The sequence below is a fragment of the Hippoglossus stenolepis genome, chromosome 2 (genome assembly GCF_022539355.2).
Source record: "Hippoglossus stenolepis isolate QCI-W04-F060 chromosome 2, HSTE1.2, whole genome shotgun sequence".
NCBI lineage: Eukaryota > Metazoa > Chordata > Actinopteri > Pleuronectiformes > Pleuronectidae > Hippoglossus > Hippoglossus stenolepis.
In genome coordinates, this window is record NC_061484.1 from 25,447,473 (window position 1) to 25,463,830 (window position 16,358).

Sequence of the window (16,358 nt, forward strand, 5' to 3'; positions counted from 1 at the left end):
TTGTGTGCAATGAAAAATGAGTTGATTTAACTTGAAATCAGTTGTAATATCAAATACTCTGCCTTATTACCTACTTAGTTTTGTTGTTAAAGTGAGACATTTTTCCTTTTTCTTTTATAATTTGTTAAACTAGAATAAAAATGAAATGACAAAATGCATAATTTTTTTCAGTTTTATTTGTTTGATCATACAATATGAAAATCATGTACATTATACCAGTTTTAGACAACTTGTGAATGAGTGTCTTTCATATACTTTGGGTAATTCGAGGTGCAGGGCATAAATTAGGCCAAAAAAAGAAGGCAGAAGGCCTGAGGCACGTTTGTTGTGGTTGTCCATCACCACGCCCCTTCCAAGATGATCCCTACTGTGGATGGGGGTTGAGTTGAGGATTGTCTTCATCCATGCAGAGGATTCCCACTGCAGTTTGATTCGTATGATCCGCTCATTTACATCCTAACAGAGCAAGAAACAAATGGACAAAGCAGAGGACATAATTATGCAACCTAAATTATGTAGATTATTATGAAAAGTGTTGCACAACATAAACAGCACAGACAGTAACTGATTAAACTGACTTCACACACCTTATGTGGTTCTGTTGCTAGTCATCTCATGAGAGTTTACCCACTTTCAGTCCCAGTCATACTGAAAAGATGTGAAATACTGCTCCCAGAAATTTACTCAACTCCTAACAACAAGCACACTCTAGAATCCCTCACTTAAAACAATTTAAGTCAAATATAGAAGGACTAATAGGACTTAAATTCTGGGAGCAGTTTTTCACATCTTTTAAGCATGATGGAGACTAAAAGCAGCACTGCAAATTGTTTAGCCAAATTGGAAGTCCAAGTCTGATGCTATTCAAATGATTAAAAAATTTAGCAGTCTTCAACAATGGCTTAAAATGAAAAAACTATGCCTCAAACATTTAAAACAAATTAAGTTACTTATAGAGCAGTTCCTGAAGAATGCAGGGATCATCCCCAGAGATGACCGCAGTCCTCGGAAGAATGAGGCAATCCGATATCTGTTGGTTCATTGACCTGGAAGATAGTGGACGTGAGAATACAACAATAAAACACAGTTTGTTAAGGATAGTCACGTTTTTTAGCATTTAATATCTGCATATTCTACATTTTTTGATCACCTTACTGCATTTTCAAAAAACGTGGTCATTGATAAAAGTTTGCATTGCTCATAGAGTAATTAATTAATTACTCTATGATAAATGCAAACTTTTAATTTTAATTAACGCCTCACCAAGAGCCACTCTAATTCAAACACACACGTTTTCCACCATGTGACCTGACTCTAAAACGCTAACCAGTGTAGCAGGCAAGCTAAAATGTTGTCGCTAATGTTAGCTTACTAGCACTCACCAGATTAAACTGACCGCACCACAGCAGCTGCGCCGTCTTCCTCTTCTCTGCTGGATAAGCAGCAAACTCCTGGTCATCTCGGTGCGCCCAGCGCGCCGGGCTATCCGGGTTCAATCGGGTGTAATACAGAGCGTTGTCCGTGAACGTAACAGGCGGCGAACAGGTACAAAAACACGTTAAAGTGGGTAAAATGTACTCTGCACAAAAAGAGCACCACGAGCGAAACTAACCCGTGACATGGTAAAACAAACGGCCCCAAGTACGATTCAAGGAACAGGAATCCACACGCATGTAGAGAATAGCGCCATCTTCTTCAGTAGCACGACACGAAAGGCGGGAAGGTACCTTCTTCTTCGCCGCCGGTTTCGTCTCACAGGTGCATGCTGTCGCCACCTACGTCGCAGGTGTGTGTAACAGCATGACTTTGACCTCGAAGTCATAATGAGGATATTAAACCAACCTGTGTTTTGTTTAAATAATGCTCTGTGAACCTGTAACTGTTTGTTTGACAGGAAAATATTAACTTTTGAGAAATATAATGAAATTACTTAAGGGGTGATACAATTTGTGTGTCATTCATTTATCCACAAAACTCTTAATATTAGCATTATTAATAAGTCACAATAGTTAATATTTAATTTCAATTAGTAAAGTATTCTGAATACTGCAGTTTCTCCTTGGATATAAAGATGTGTGGTCATGAAATAAAATCTCCAAGTTTATACAACCAAAACTTAACAATTTTTGTATGTTTCACTTAAAAGTTATATTAATAGTACATTAACAAATGCATATTCTACTTCAAATTAGTAGAATATACTTACATTTGATAGTAATGGTATCATACTCAAATTTTTTGTGTACATTCAAATTACATTTTCCAGTTCATTAGTTGTCCGGGCTTACAGTGTGTGTGTGTGTGTGTGTGAATAAAGTAATAATAATACATTTTTGATAATAAACAACTTAGCCTATTGATATTGTATGTTGAAGTTGTTAAAAGAAAAAGTCTAGAATGGAGTAAGAGCATTATTAGTTGAAAACAAACAAACACACACACACACAAACACACACATCTTTCAATATGAATATGTAAAGTAGTGCAAATGCGATAACAGTATATTATGTACTCTGTGTGATAAGGTGAAGTATACACTGAATGAACCACCGTTAAAAGATACAGTTCAATCCTAGATAACCGTGTTTCTTCAGTGTCTCACAGGCTTTCATGGTGAATCTGAATTCTTTTTACAGATGAAAGCTGTACAAACAGAACAGTGTTCACTCCGTCCAGCCTGGTGGTGAAGCACGCGACCCGACCTCTACATCTGCCTCTGTGCCCGCTGTGCCCAGATGACATTTTCAATTTAAACATCTTTGGATCCTACGAACAATGGAAGAACAATTACATGGACGGTTGACAAAATGTGATGGAGGGAAAATGACTCCATTGTGTTAATGTTTATACTGAAGCTGATGGTCACCAGTGTTGCACTCATTGAACGCTACCGTGTACAGTAAGTTCACTTCATTTGTAAGATCTATCTATCTATCCATCCATCCATCCACCATCCATCCATCCATCCATCCATCCATCCATCCGCTTGTCTGTCTCCCACAGAGTCTCCAGACCTGGTCTCCGGGTCAGCTTGCGAATCACTCCGGCCGTTGTTCGAGTCCCGTGACTACACCTGCAGCGAGGTGCAGAATGTGGCTCCGGTCAGAAGTGTCCACGTGACCTCTTCAGAGGTCAGACAGAACTGGGCCAGAAACAGTACTGAGTAAACCACAGGAGAAACCAGTGACTTGAGGTCTTCACTCTGGAGCATCTCCACCACTCAAAGAAGATGATGGAGCTCAGTACTGGTGTCACAAAGCTGGAGCTGGGACTGATGGACCACAGACCCTCCGATGGTTGCGCCGAAAGACGGACCGCTACTGTCTATCAGAGTCTGATACCAAAACCTGTGACACTAACTCCTCCAAAATGTTCCTGTTTAGTCATCAAGCTGCCGCCCTGTGGAGTCAATGATGTGAAATGTAATCTATATGAGGGTAATAATGACCTGTTTTCATCCCTGCACGCTTGTTAGTTGGTTCGATTTGTTGGAAGCAGGATTACTTAAATCTAGCAAATGGATTACCACGAAACTTGGTGGCAGGATGTGGTAACCCATACAGATCTGGTGCAGATCCAGGAATTGTTTCATCACTTCCTTAACATTGTGAGATAGAAGATTTACGACTTCCAAAATAATTATTCATGGATTCAAAAAGGAGCTAGAATGTGTGGGCTGGGAAAGTGGATGGGATGCTAGACAAACCGAAAAGGGGTCTAGAAGCTACAAGGGGAGTAAATTGAACCAGAGATTTGTCAGGTGTTCATAAACACAGCTCCAGATCAGAGTCGGTTTCCATCTGCAGCACCGGGTCGATTCATTGGTTGCTCTGTATTTCCACACAGAGGTTTCAGCAGCTGGCGCTATCACGTCCAGATGTGATCACCTCACAAAAGGAGACTTTCTAGAGCTGGACTGCACGGCCGTGGGGAACCCTGTGCCCTCGTACACCTGGGACATCCCTGCCAGACGGCGCCCCCGTCCAACAGCAGCGTCCTCACCATCCAGTCTGTAATGGGCATGAGGGGCAGTACATCTGCTCTGTCAGCAATCTTACGCGGCACAAAACACTGTGACGCTCAGGTGGCTGTCAAACGTGTTGTTCATTCTCAGTCCAGTTCCTTCAGCTGCTGTCAGACATGCACTGAACTTCAGATGTTCCTCTGGAATTATCCGCCGGCCCTGTAGTAAAACTCCTGAGAATGTCCAAGCGAGTCCATGTGAGAACACAGCAGGTCAATGTCCTAAGTGAATGCAAATATCTCACGACACAGTTGGAAAGACAAATTACATTCGGAAACTTTGGTGATAACGACTGACGCTACACAGAATGCCCGGGAGATTTCCCTATGTTGTGAACACGTCTCTGACTCAGACAATCTCCTGCCGCGCTCTGCCTACGTAAGAGGTCGAGGGAAATGTCCGCACAGCAGTTCATAAAAGCCTAAGAACTTTTTATTTGACCTTCCAGGTAGAGAAGCTTTTGTCACAGGCCCCTCTTCAGCCCTCTCTTTGTGCCTGAAACATTAGCTACAGTCCCTGGGAGGTAAAATAAAAAGTTTGTTGGAAGCATCAACAGGTGCGCAGACATTTCTTTGGACATTCCGTCGCTCTGTCCAGCAACTAACGATCAGGAATTCCTTATTGTAATCGTAAGCTATGCATACAACGGAATTATAGGTACTACTTCTCGTGGTATAAAAACACACACAACCACAACAACATCAAACAAACAACAACCGACGAGAGTAGATATACAAATAAAAATGAGGGCAGGCGCTACAGGTCAAGTTTGATGTGCATGGTTTTATCATACTTTCTATGCTCTTCATATGTGTACCCTGAAATCATCAATCTGAATATGTTTAATGTTAATCACTGAAGTGAGTCACTTGCTTTCACTGTAATTGTGAACTGACTTCTTACCCTTGTGAAATGAAGAAGAAAGTTCAATATGCGTGTTTTGATGATATTTTTCTGATATGTCTGACGTTGAATATTCTCTGTTCCTCTTCTTTCAGCTTCGACATCATCCCGTACATAGTAGCTGCTGCTGTTGTGGCTATCACTCGCTTGATAGCAGTAGCCATCTATTTCTACAAACAAGGCCGATGGGACAGTACAACCTGAAGGATGTTTTCTGTTTTCACAAACAACACGAGGCTGTACCCACTGTAGAGTGAGTCTGTGGGAAGGTGTGACAAGTGTGTGGAGAAGTTGTTTTGTGATACGCTGCAGAGTTGGCGTCGGACTCGTGGCCTGAGTTACATCTCTCTGGCTGTCATTTCCTGTCGTCTCTCTACTGACCTTATCTGATGACATAAAATGCCCCAAATGAGTTCAGTCTCAACTTGTGTAACCTGAGTACTTCAAGGAAGTGTCAAATCAAGTCACAAATATACATACATATTTTAAAAAGTTCAGTAATTTGAACACAGTCCTTTTACCAAATATTACAAAATGACACCATGTTGTGTAATCGAGCTCTCGTGGTGCATTTTAACAAACAAAATCGTAACTAATTTCTTCCACATACAAACTTGTGTGGTCTCCGAGGCCTCTGAGGACAGTTGCCTGCTTGCTTGCACAGCCTGGAGAGGTCTGCGGAGCCCGCCTGGTGACATCTGGGAAAAATATTGCTTTGCCATGAGTTACAAAGTCTTGGGAACGAGTTATGAATCTGTTCTTTAATAACAAGACCTGGCGAAACTGGAACAACAATGTTTTTTATTGACTATCAATTGCAAAAAGTGTGTCCTCAGAATCAGTGCAGACAGTGAGTCAGTATAAAGCTCATGAATGAGGTTGCATCATGTGTTCAAGAGGAAACGTTTCACTATCCAAGAGGCTTCTACGCTCCAAGTTTGCAAAAACAGATCTACAATTTGTGGCCAGGACTTATTATGTTTAATTTTTCAAATGTCACTCTTCAGAGGGGTCGGTTCAGATAATAGTTAATTATTTTTGATACCTGATTGATGTACAACCTTGAGTCGGGTTTATCTGATGCTGCTTTTTGTAGCTTCTGTGGTCACTTCTGCATTTAACTGTCATTTCAGTGGTTTAGAGCAACATTCTGCCCCATGTTAATACATTTGCTTTCAGATTCATGTGCATTTTTAATTGTTGTTGTAAAACCAGTTTCAACTGCAGTTTCAAGAAGGATTATATGTTTCATTAATAGTGAATGAGTGTGGAAAGACGCATTTTAGCTTCTGTAAGTAAATTAAAACGGTTCAGGATTGTTTGATAATGAGAATAGAGGGAGACCTAAAAGTGGAAAGTAATGTGGTGGGAAAAATTCTACTGACCAGGTGTCTCTACTGCTGTGACCTTGACAACAGGGAGTTTGGTTACAGCGGACGGACAGACAGATGATCTCATGTCTTTCATGTCTTTTTCATCTTATGTTTTATGAAACGCCTTTGTATAAGTTCTTGGCTTTGTGAACTTGCGGCCAGTTCCATTTTGAGCACTCCGTGCTTGTTGTGGTAATCCTGCAGAGCTTTACTATTATAAAGACTCAAAGGCAACTCCAGTCTGAGAATTTCATTATTTCAAATCTCAAGATGAAATTTCATCACAGTAATCTTTAAAAATAGTCTGCTGCCCCAAAAGTGAAGCCAAAGGCCTTGATCGCCACCTGGTGTCTGGCTGCAGCAGACTCGCCACAGACTCTGGCTCCATATGTGCAAGAGGGTGTTCGTATCAGGATATTTTTGGCTTCCTGTTGTTAGGATTTTAATAACATAATTAGACACTATATCTCCGAAAAGGATCGATTTTATGCGCACTATGTTTGTACCTTAACCTTAAGTTCTCTGGGTCGAATTGACCCAGAGTGTGTGTGTGTGTTCCTGTGTGTGTGTGCATGAGTGCGTGCATGTGATCATACGCAAGCCCTGGCCGTCAGGTTAAAATCTTAAAGTAATACGCTGACCACAAAGGAGGGTCTATCTGTGTGTCTTGTCTTGATTATTTCCAAATATAAGCTTGTATACTCTACTTCTTTGAACTCAGCTAATGCACCCCTGAGTTCCATATGAGCAAAGAGAAACACGCAGATAATGTAAATGACGATGGAGATAGCAGGACTTCACCCCTGTGGGTGAGGCCATCAATGTTTTGTTTTTTTCTACCTGAGTATAAATCCCTACTGCTTTCCATGATTTCGGGTTACAAGGATTTCTAGTAATCAGGCAGTGAATTCTTATAATTCTAATAAATGTGTTTCCGTTGCTTTAACTCCATAGATAATTAAGACATTCTAAATGATTTACAGGACTGAAGTGTATCAATTCTATATAATACTTTATAAATGAATTCAAATATTTAATTCTCTGAAGTTTAACTTTTTATGTTTGAGCACATCTTTTGTTTAATCAATTTTAGTACTCCTATTTGATAAGATTATTAACTGGTTCTATCTCAAGGTTGTGAAGGTAAAAAGTTCAGTTAGTAATTGTCCCAATAATTTGTAATTGTACAACATGAATGTTTTGTATTTTAACAATTCAATTAGAGAAGCAGTTGATTGAGCTGGTAACATATATCCTGTGTCAAATGTTTTTATGTATTCAAGAGCAATTTTCGTTAATGGGACTAGAGAGTCCATCTTATCTGGTATTTAGTTGGAGTTGTTTATTTTATTTATGTTTTTTTTTTTTATTGTTTTATTAGATGTTTGTTTATTTGTTTTGTTTATGTTTTATTCAAACAAGGATATTTTAATATTTCAAAATTCAAATGTCAGACTGAATAATGTTTCATTGCTCTTTGAAAAAGAACTTGCATGATTATGTTATAATATAATTTTTCCTAAAAATGGTTTTAGAGTTATGACAATATATAATCCAACAAAATTTGCTATCGAGACCGCCAAACCATAATATTTCTTATAGTGCAATGTACCAGAGGGTTCTTTGCACTGTTACACATATCCAAGCAAATTAGTACTGAAATGATATATCCTGAACTGAATAGAGATCGAATTTGAGTGAAGAAGCAATTTCACACAGAAATTCTTTATTTATTTAATTTTCTTTATTTTAGAATTGGAAGATAAAGGACTGTTTCTAACAATTTACCAGATTTTCACCTTAGATATAATATGCTGACATAAATTTTGTATCTGATGTTGTGATCATTTATGATCAAAAGGGAGTGAATGTAATGACATTTTACCATTATAACACACTCAAATATTATCTCTGCTGCATACTAATTCTGCTTGTGTAAACTGCCAAAATCAGAGCCACACAAATCTGAGACTGTGTCTGTCTCCCAACCACAGACCTCAAAGAGGTTTTTCAGCATGTGTCTGTGTCTTGTTTCTGGGATTTTAATATTCACTCAGTCCACACACGTAGTTACTCACAACACATAGTTCACACACACACACACACACACACACACACACACACACACACACACACACACACACACACACACACACACAGTTCAATCCTTCACACACACACACACATCTCTCTTCATTGCATCTACATAAAAAGCATACGCCTGCAACTGTTTCTTTAATAATACAAATGCAGTGTTCTACCCAAGGAATGAATGTGATAAATGGCCAATGAATGAAATCAACAGATAAATCTGCATCAGAAAAAGTTTTCTTGTATCCTACAGTGCCTCAGTGTGTCAGAGTGGACCATGATCTCGACTGTGCCCTCTTCAGAGACTCAGTGGCTTCAGCCCCAGCCGTTCACCTCCGCCTCCCTGTATTCCTCCACGAACAGAACAGCAGACACCTGCTACAGGTGTGGAAAGAGGGGACATTGGGCTAGGGAGTGTCCGGAGGAACGAGGTGCAGCTGCTCAGGCAGATTTGAGGAGGGGGCCAGGAGCCGCAGGGGTGGAAATCCTGATTCATTCGATGCCTGAGATATATGGTATCGCACTCCACACCACATACATGAAAGTGACACACCAAATGTCACTGACACACACACATTGATATTAGAAGCACCACATGCTTAGAAATGAAAATTACATTTCTGCATTTTGTACATCACATGTTCCGCATGGTTCCTGGGATATCACATATAAAAACAATGGTTTAGAGATGAATGCAAAATGATAAACCTTGATAACACGTTTTGAAGACAGGCCCCAGAGGTTACACCACAGATACAAATGCACAAAACCCTTAGGACAGCCCAAAGAAACATCACCCTACCCGAGGATCACGCCTGCCTGCCTCCGACAGTCTCTTAAAGACTCTAAACATCTCCACTATAACAAATTGACTAAAAGGGCCGCACTGACAAGTCCTTATTATTTTGTTTTAGGAGTAGACATGATAGGATGACCCCATGGGGCATCGTTAGGGTAGACGTCCGTTCCTCCTCCCCAGAACCTCAGCCTTCCCCTTCCCCGCCTGATGATTCCCCACTAACTCCACAAGCTCTCCCCCGAATCCACCTCACCACTACCATCCCCACTCCAGCTCCCCTGCGGTACAACACACGCCAGTACCGCTAAAGATGTGGTAGAAATAGAGACTGATACACTGATGAAAAAAACATATGGCTAAAATGGGTCCATAATTTTACTGCCCGTTCCCCAAACCTCACTAATTGTATAGTCTGCAGTCAGCCCCTGCCCCTACTGATATGACCTGATCGACCCGGTTTGATTGCATGTATGCTTACACATGGAAGCCAGTCCCACAACTGTTCTACTTACAGTCATCTCTTTCCCCCGCGCCAAACAACACGCTGCCCCTATATTTACTCCAGTAAAGGGAAATTAATGTGTCTGACTAAAAGGTAACTCATCTCTACAGAGAGAGAGGTGGGTTCAAAGCCGTCCTCCTGGTGTTCTAGAAACAATGTTACCGACTGGCACAACGCCACACAGCTGGAGTGGGCCCAGTGACCTCTTCTGGTACTGTGGAGGAAAACACTTGAGGAACCACCTTCTTCAAACTGAAGACCTTGCACACTTGTTCAATTGGCCATGCCCCTGACTATCCTCTCTCACACTGCATTCAGCAAATGGAAAGGGCTAATTGCATCCTGCCTCCTCTCTCAGCTATCTTTGCAGCTATCCTAGTCACCTGTGGCTGCTGCTGCATCCCTCGTTTTAGGACCTTGCTCAACAGACCTATCACCACGGCTCTGACCAAGGAAAACATGCCCCACCCCACCCTATCAGTTGCCTTTGTTGGAGTGGTGACAGTGATGAGTTTGCATTGATGAGATGGAGGTTGGGAGTTCAGGATGATCCCAGGAGCTGTTCACACCATAAAATGGTGAAAGGAGGGATTTGTTAGGATTTTAATAATACAATTAGACACTATAGCCCCGAAAAGGATCGATTTACGCGCACCATGTTTGTACCTTTAACAGAAAGAATTAATGTGTGTGTGTCTGTGAAGATGGCAATGAAACTGAACTCTAAACAAAATGCAGTATGTTAGACAGGGGTGGGGGTAGGGCAGTTTGGGCTGAATATGTGGGAGAATGTGTGGCCTTCATGTGACTGTTAGTAGCCATTGCTGGCTGGTTTTAATCTGAAGTTGGTTGTTGTGTGTGTGTGTGCGTCACATCGCAGTTCAGTCTTGCACTAGGTTCTTTAGTTTTTCATTGTTTTCACTGAAATGTATCTCTGCCCTGATGAGATATCATGTGAGTATTTCCACAGAGCGTCCTGAGCCATTATCACTGTAAACCAGAGATAACTTGTTTCACCTCATTGTTTGGTTCTTCTCTGTGGGTTTAAAGACTTGCCCCAGCATGACAGGGGAGGAACCAGGAGATAAGAGGAGCCCTGCAAAGCCTGCGCGTCTCTTGAACTCATGTTTCGTTTTCAAGAAGCTGTCTCCTCCTCCTCCTCCTCCTCCTCCTCCTCCTCCTCCTCCTCCTTCCTTCCTTTTCTACACACACACACACACACACACACACACACTGATCTAAAGTAAAAGGGAGAGAGAACGAGGACTCGTTTATTAATAAAGCTTTTTCGGTCCGAACACGAGCCATGTTTTCCCGCTACTTGCTGGTGATCGTCTCTCTGGTGGATTTCGTCTGACTTCCATGTGTCCTGCTGTGGTGTGAGTCTGATATTTATAGACATGTCGTTCATCACTGATATAGTTATAGTGTTCTTTATACTTTTACATATATATGTCTCTGTATGTATGTGTGTGAGTGTGGTGTGTGTCTGTGTATGTCGCTGTGTATCTATGCATCTGTGCACTGTAAGCCCGGATAAGTAGAGTTTACGAGAAAAAAAAAAAAAAAAAAAAAATTAGAGGAAATAGGTTGCCCTAAAATATTTTAGTAATGGAATGTTGTGCCATAATGCATTAAACGTGATACCATAAAATGGTGTGCCTTTCGGCATTCAATAAATTTGGTTATCAAAATAAAATATAAAATATAAATATTTTATTATTAATATTAAATAATAACTTTAATTGATTAAAGTTACCTCGGGGCACCACCCTTCAAAGGAAGGGAAAAGATAGCCAATTTATTGATTAAGTCTCATAAAGGCTCTAACTACAAATTTGCACTTGATTAACAATTAAATTAATAACTAACCAAATTTACCACATAGATAGTTAGCTAAGTTGAAGGATATGGAGTTCGATATGTAGAGGTTGGCAAAATTCACTTATGCAATATTAATGAAAAAACATTTGTAGGAAAACATTTATTATGAATATAATAAAGTATAAAACACAAATTACTAACGGTCTAATTGCTAAACAAAGATAGGTATGTGTGTGTGTCTGTGTGAGCTGGGGCAAGCCAAGATGGTCGCTGGCCAAAGAGATAACACCCTCCCCCTATTGGAATGTTTACGACCTGTAGATAATGAGGTGAAGAGTTATGCGTGTGTCTGTGTAAAAGCAAATTAGAGAAAGTTACTAGATTGATGCAACGAAAGACTGTGAAGAGCATAACAGACTAACATTACTTTCTCAATAACTTTGTACCCAAAATATCACAACACCACAAATCAAACTTACAAACTCTACACAGAATCGACAACAGTCTTGCTTAGCCTAGTATAATTATTAAGCCCAGCTGTGTTACCCATCTCTGTAGAAAGGGGAAAAAGGAAGTTACAGCAGTTCGCAGTTTTGTGTCGTCTGTTGGTTTCGTTGAGCTGTGTAGCTCAGTTGTTGGCTGAAGTTTGCAAGCAGGACATCGAAGCCGCTAGGACGCTGGTAGAGCTTGGAGGGCGAGGAGGTTTCCTTGGTGAGATGAGCTGGAAGCTGCACCTTGTGCTCCTCCCAAGACATGGGAAGAGAAGATGTGAGCTGAGAAGAGGCTCCACAGCCTTCCCTCCTGTAGAAGGATTGTAGGAAGAGGCAGACGAGGTCGCACAGCCTTCTCTCCTTGGAGGGAGGTAGAAAGAGGAAGAAGAGTTTGATGAACTGGCTTATATTGGCCCGGTGACCACAGGTCATGGGGTCCAGAGTGACCAATGGGAGTTGAAACCTGTGTCCCTGGGGGTTTTCACACTCTGATGCTCCCTGGGAGACTGAGTTCCTTGCTCTGGTTTTTTATGGCCCCTATGAGACTGAGTCTTGGAGGAACATGCGGCTTCAGGCTCTTGACTGAACATGTAGGCCGAAGTGTGGTTTCACAAAGAACCATGGTCCAACAGGAACATGAAAACTTGAGTTGATTTAACTTAAAAGCTTTAAAGGCTAGCATTGTTATTTTAAGTTCAATACACTAAATGCCAAATTTAGAACTTAAAAACAGTTGTAGTCAGTAGTTTTATATACTTAAAATATTTGGGAAAATAGGCCTGAAAATGTTAAGTTGTGTGCAATGAAAAACGAGTTGATTTAACTTGAAATCAGTTGTAATATCAAATACTCTGCCTTATTACTCTACTTAGTTTTGTTAAGTTAAAGGAGACATTTTTCCTTTTCTTTTATAATTTGTTAAACTAGAATAAAAATGAAATGACAAAAATGCATAATTTTTCAGTTTTATTTGTTTGATCATACAATATGAAAATCAAGGCACATTATACCAGTTTTAGACAACTTGTGAATGAGTGTTCTCATATACTTTGGGTAATCGAGTAGGTATAAATTAGCCAAAAAGAAGGCAGAAGGCCTGAGGTACGTTTGCCAGGTTGTCCATCACCACGCTCCTTCCAAGATGATCCCTACTGTGGATGGGTTGAGTTGAGGATTGTCTTCATCCATGCAGAGGATTCCCACTGCAGTTTGACTGTATGATCCGTTCTCATTTACATCCTAACAGAGCAAGAAACAAATGGATACAGAGGGACATAATTATGCAACCTAAATTATGTAGATTATTATGAAAAGTGTTGCACAACATAAACAGCACAGACAGTGTAACTGATTAAACTGACTTCACACACCTTATGTGTTTTTTGTTGCTAGTCAGCTCAGGCAAGTTTACCCACTTTCAGTCCCAGTCATACGCTGGAAAGATGTCAAATACTGCTCCCAGAAATTTACTCGAACTCCTTAACAACAAGCACACTCAGAACTCCTCACTTAAAAACAATTTAAGTCAAATATAGAAGGACTAATAGGACTTAAATTTCTGGGAGCAGTTTTCCACATCTTTAAGCATGATGGAGACTAAAAAGTAGCACTGCAAATTGTTTAGCCAAATTGGAAGTCCAAGTCTGATGCTATTCAAAATGATTAAAAAATTTGTAGCAGTCTTCAACAATGGCTTAAAATGAAAAACTATGCCTTCTCAAACATTTAAAACAAATTGGGTTACTTATAGAGTAGTTCCTGAAGAATGCAGTGGACGTCATCCTCAGAGATGACCGCAGTCCCCGAAGAATGAGGCACCCGATATCTGTTGGTTCATTGACTCTGGAAGATAGTGGACGAGAATACAACAATAAAACACAGTTTGTTAAGGATAGTCACGTTTTAGCATTTAATATCTGCATATTCTACATTTTTTAATCACCTTACTGCATTTTCAAAAACGCAATACATAAACAGATTGCTCATAGAGTAATTAATTAATTACTCTATGAGCAATGCAAACTTTTAATTTTAATTAATTAACGCCTCACCAAGAGCCACTCTAATTCAAACACACTTTCACCATGTGACCTGACTCTAAAACGGCTAACTCAGTGTAGCAGGCAAGCTAAAATGTTGTCGCTAATGTTAGCTTACTAGCACTCACCAGATTAAACTGACCGCATTCACAGCAGTTGCGCCTGCCTTCCTCTCTTTCTCTGCTGGATAAAGCTGCGAACCCCGCTCGTCTCGGTGTGCTTGCCTCACGTCCGGGTGCGCCTGTAGCGCCGGCCGGGCCATCCGGTTCAATCGGGTGTAATACAGAGTTGTCCTGTGGAATCTTAACAGGCGTTAACAGGTACAAAAACACGTTAAAGTGGGTAAAATGTACTCTGCACAAAAGAGCACCACGAGCGAAACTAACCCGTGACATGCCATAAAACAAACGCCCCAAGTACGATTCGGCTGAACAGGAATCTACACGCATGCAGAGAATAGGCCATCTTCTTCAGTAGCACGACACGGCAAGGCGGGAAGGTACCTTCTTCTTCGTCGCCGGTTTCGCCCTTACAGGTGCATGTCGCCACCTACACGTCAGAGGGTGTAACAGCATGACTTTGACCTCGAAGTCATAATGAGGATATTAAACCAACCTGTGTTTTGTTTAAATAATGCTCTGTGAACCTGTAACTGTTTGTTTGACAGGAAAAATATTAACTTTGAGAAATATAATGAAATTACTTAAGGGGTGATACAATTTGGTGTGTCATTCATTTATCCACAAAACTCTTAATATTAGCATTATTAATAAGTCATTAATAGTTAATATTTAATTTCAATTAGTAAAGTATTCTGAATACTGCAGCTTCTCCTTGATATAAAGATGTGGTCATGAATAAAACTCAAGTTTATACAACCAAAACTTAACAATTTTTGTATGTTTCACTTAAAAAGTTATAGTGTTAATAGCATTACTAACAAATGTAAGTATATTCTACTTCAAATTAAAATATACTTACATTTGATAGTAATGGTATCATACTCAAATTTTTTGTGTACATTCAAATTAAATGTTCCAGTTCATTAGTTGTCCGGCTTACAGTGTGTGTGTGTGTGTGTGAATAAAGTAATAATAATACATTTTGATAATAAACAACTTAGCCTATTGATATTGTATGTTGAAGTTGTTAAAAGAAAAAGTTCAGGGGAATGGAGTAAGAGCATTATTAGTTGAAACAAACAAACACACACACACACAAACACACACACTTTTCATGATGAATATGTAAAGTGCAGTGCAAATGCGATAAATTGTATATTACACTCTGTGTGATAAGGTGAAGTATACAATTGATGTGAACCACCTTAAAAGATACAGTTCAACTCTAGATAACTGTGTTTCTTCAGTGTCTCACAGGCTTTCATGGTGAATCTGAATTCTTTTACAGATGAGCTGTACAACAGAACAGTGTTCACTCCGCTCCAGCCTGGTGGTGAAGCACGGCGACCCGACCTTCAAGCATCTGCCTCTGTGCCCGTCAGGCTCCAGAGGACATTTTCAATTTGGAAACATCTTTGGATCCACGTGAATGGAAGAACAATTATGGACGGTTGACAAAATGATGGAGTGGAAAATGACTCCATTGTGTTACTATACTGGAAGCTGATGGTCACCAGTGTTGCACTGCTGAACGCTACTGCAGTACAGGTGCCCACTTCTATTTGTAAGATCTATCTATCTATCCATCCATCCATCCATCCATCCATCCATCCATCCATCCATCCATCCATCCATCCATCCATCCATCCCTTCTATCTATCTATCCATCCATCCATCCATTTGTCTGTCTCCACAGAGTCTCCACCTGGTCTCCGCCAGCTTTATGAATCACTCCGCCGTTGTTCGAGTCCCGTGACTACACTCTGCAGTGCGAGGTGTGCAGAACGTGGCTCCGGTCAGAAGTGTCCACGTGACCTTCTTCAGAGGTCAGACAGAACTGGCCAGAAACAGTACTTGAGTAAACCACAGGAGAAACCAGTGACTGAGGTCTTCACTACATCTCCACTACTAAAGAAGATGATGGAGCTCAGTACTGGTGTCAAGCAAAGCTGAGCTGGGGACCTGATGGACCACAGACCCTCCGATGGTTACACAAAGACGTGACCGCTACTGTCTACTGTGAGTCTGATAACAAACCTGTGACACTCAACTCCTCCAAAATGTCTCTGTTTAGTCACTGCTGCCGGGCCCTGTGGAGTCACTTGATGAAATGGGTCTATATGGGAGGGTAATAATGACCTGTTTTCATCCCTGTACGTTTGTTATTAACTACTTGTTGGAAGCAGGATT